At 51.2% G+C, this 3,538-nt stretch overlaps 1 protein-coding gene across 1 annotated transcript in view; it reads left to right on the top strand.

Annotated features, from left to right (window-relative positions):
* Positions 1-3,063: 3,063 nt before the first annotated feature.
* Positions 3,064-3,538, top strand: part of CDK16 (cyclin dependent kinase 16) — a 12,434-nt gene continuing 11,959 nt past the window's right edge. The window contains exon 1 of the mRNA XM_006161268.3: positions 3,064-3,398. The gene's annotated coding sequence lies outside the window, so the exon portion shown is untranslated. The remainder of the gene's footprint in view (positions 3,399-3,538) is intronic.

Genomic DNA, 3,538 nt, shown 5'->3' with positions numbered 1-3,538 from the left:
TTACCTTCCCTGCTGCAGGGGGCCCAGGCAGTTCTGCAGGCCTGGAGAATGTCAGTGCCTTCAGGCATACTTTGCAGTTTTTATAGAAATGTTTGGTTGACAACATTAGAGGAAAAGCTCCTTTCCTGCCTCACCCTGATCCCTTGGCCACAGGTGTGTCTGCCCTCCCCTTGAGGATCCTTAGACCTCCCTTTGAGAAGAGAGCTGGCTGCAGGGGCTGGGGGGGTGCCCATTTGTTAGAGCAGGCAGGAGGCTGACAGCAGCCCCACCAGGACTGCAGAGCTGCCATGCTTCAGCCTGGTCTTAGCGCTCCAGACAGTAAAGTGTCAGTTCGGCTGGCCACTTTCACATCTGATCCTTCCTCCATTGCTACTGTTCCTGGTGCCCGAGTATACCATTCACTCTTCTGTTCACCTAGCCAGATACCAATTTCTCTATTCTACTTAGAGACCAGACCCTTAACTTCTCCACTCAAAACCAAGTTTCACAGATAGCTCAACCTAGGCCAGCAAGTGGTGGTGTTAAGGTACTGGAATTCCCACATGGCCGACCACGGTTCGAGTCCCGGACCTGGCAGCTTGCTTTCTCTCTCTCTTGGTCTTTCTCTGGCAAAACTCATATGAAAATAATAATAATAAATATAAGTTAAATAAATTTTTTAAAAAAAATAGCTCAACCTGTCTATGAACCTAGCCTGATTCCCTTCACAGCCTGTCCCCACATCTGCTGCCTCCTGGACTAGCTCCAGGCCCCAGACACAGTGGACACCCTTGCCCACCTCTTGACCATTCTTTTTATCTTCGCCTATTCTGTCGGAGTGACCTTATCCCTTCCATAGTCCTTTTTGTATTGTGCAACAGGATATTGGGGACTGAAGTGCTTTGCTTCTAGAGTCTGCTGGGGATGCTGGCTGTCCTGTGGGGGTTTCTCCAGCAAGTGGAGAAATGTGCCCACCACTAGCACTTTCCCCTTCTTCCTGTCCTCAGTACCCCAGACACTCCATACCTCTGTCCACTGCCCTCCACCATTACAGCAGCTGAGACTTGACACAGACTTCATTCCTCTGGCCCCTTTCTCCATATCCCAGCTTCTTCCTGGGTACTCTAGAAACCTTGTTCACTGTACCTCCCCCATGACAGCTCCTGAGTCTCCAGACACTTTTTATTCACCCCACTGCTAGATCCCCTTGATACCTGATATGTAGCTGACACCCTTCTCCATCAAAACCAGCTTCTGAGTCACCCATGAATCCTGCTTGCATTTAATTGTGCTGTCCCCCTTCCCCTTACACACTGCATTTACTTCTCTGGCATGTTCGTCTACCAACTATAACACCAGCCAAATAGGACTCAGTCTATCAACTATAACACTAGCCAGATAGTGCTCACCGAACAGGGCTGGGATCACTGCCCTGAGCCTCCTGCAGCCAGTGGCACAAAGGACAGGGTGGAACCAAGGTGTCTTTTTTCTGCCTAGAACCATTTGCCATTTAGGCATTTGGCAAATGTATGTTGAGTGCTGATGGTGTACCAGGCACTGTTCTAGGCATTTGAGACACAGCAGTGAGTGAAACAATTCCTGTCCTGCAGCTTATGTTCTGCTAGGCTGAACGAGACCCAAGATAGACAATGAACACAGTAAGTAAATTGTATATCGGAAATTGGTTGATGTTGGGCCGGCAGGTGGCGTAGTGGTTAAAGGTGCTGGATTCCCATACGGTCAACCATGGTTTGAGTCCTGGATCTGGCAACTTGCTTTCTCTCCCTCTCTCTCTCTCTCTCTCTCTCTCTCTCTCTCTGTCCCTCTCTGGTCAAATTAAACAAATGAATAAATAAAGTTAAATAAAAATGAAAAAAAAATGGTTGATGTTATTTAAAAGGTGAAGGCTAGAACTGGGTCTGGGGATCTGGAATGATGGTGCAGGTAATGATTTTTATATAGGGTGGTCGGGGTAAGTTTTGTAGAGGTGACAAGCAAGGACTTAAAGAGAATGAGACGTGTGGTTATGGGGCAAGAGCATTCCAGGCAAATGGAACGGCAGATACTAAGTCCCTGAGGCTGGACTGTACCTACCTTATTAGCGAACAAGTAGAAGGAAGCTAGTAAGATGGAGTGAGCTAGAGGAAAAAGAGTGGGAAATGAAGTCAAATAAATGATGCACCCGATTGTCTAGCCAGTAGTGAGGACTTTTTAGTCAAATATTTCCTCTCCCATCATGGCCTGGGAAATGCTCACAGATATGACCCTTAACTGGTGACTAAAGGGGAGGCCTGAAGAGGCCTGGAGGGTGCCCTTAAGCAGGGATGCAGTAAAAGGATGTCCTAGAAGGCTACTGCTATTTGAGCTGGACTTAGGGGTAGTGTAGTTTTTCCAAGCAGAGAGGAGTGAGGGATTAGGTTTGCCTGGCAGTGCTTGAATACAACAAGCGCCCAATAAGTAAAGAAAATAGTAGTAAAACCGCGGAGACGGGGCGGGGAAGGTGAGCCACAGGTAAGACTGCGGTGGCTAATAAAGTAGTTGAGATACGCCGGAGAAAATTCCCGGCGCGCACACAAATACTCGCGTCAGGCAGGGAGGTGGCCCCGCCCCCAAGTTCCGCGCACGCGCGATAACGGAGCCGGCCTCCAAAGGCCCGCCTGCCTTTCACCCTGGGCTCCACCCCAAGAGGCCCGCTGGAGATGGGAGGGGTTAAAGGTGGGACGAACCCGATTGAACGATCTTTTGACCAATCACCTTGTAAAACATACGGCCTATAGCGAGAGACGAGCTCAGAACAAAAAGAAGCCCACACCCCTGAAGGTGAAAACCAATGAAAGCCGGGCATAAGCATGGCTGGGCGGGCGAAATTACGCCACTCCAGCCACGCCCTTCATTCTTGCTTGGCCTCACCACTGGGAGCGAATCCGATTGGCTGGGAAACAACCTCAAAGGGCGGGGCTGCACACGTTCACAGTGGGAATGAGCTAGCGATGGGGGGGCCAGCTGGGCGGGGCTAGACTGTCCTATCTAATGTGGTTAAGGCCAATGATTATCCAGGCCGCCTCTCCTAGAAAAGTCATCTTCTCGCGAACCTTTAAAATTCCTGCCTCCTGAGGCACAAGGAACTAGAACTGACTGCCTCATCTGTCTTTTTCCTCCTTGCAAAAGTCCCGTTTGCCACCATGGGGATGTACCAAGTGAACCCGAATAGGGGGAGCTAGTGGTGGCTGGCACGCTGGTTACTGGCTGCTGCTCACCTCGACGCTAGCAAACTTCTGGCAACATCGGAACTGAGTACTAAACAATTTCTACACTTACCCCTGGCGCCGTTCCAGGGTCGGCGCCACATTCCCCTGTGGGCGCGCAATGGCCGCGCCCCCTCCCGCTGCGGACAGGTCTTTTGGTACATTCAGTCCGAGGTGAGTCCCCTCCTTCCCACTTCACCCTTTCCAGCGCGTGCGTGCGCATGCGCGAAGCGCGGCGCGCGCGGCGGTTGGGCCGTTGGCTGTTCGGCCCTGGGATCCGCCGCGTCTCCGGGAACAGTCGGCTCTGAGCCGCG

This window comes from Tupaia chinensis, unplaced genomic scaffold (genome assembly GCF_000334495.1).
Source record: "Tupaia chinensis unplaced genomic scaffold, TupChi_1.0 Scaffold138400_2, whole genome shotgun sequence".
Classification (NCBI taxonomy): domain Eukaryota; kingdom Metazoa; phylum Chordata; class Mammalia; order Scandentia; family Tupaiidae; genus Tupaia; species Tupaia belangeri.
Note: the sequence above shows the minus strand (reverse complement) of the source record. Positions and strands in the feature narration are given on the sequence as shown.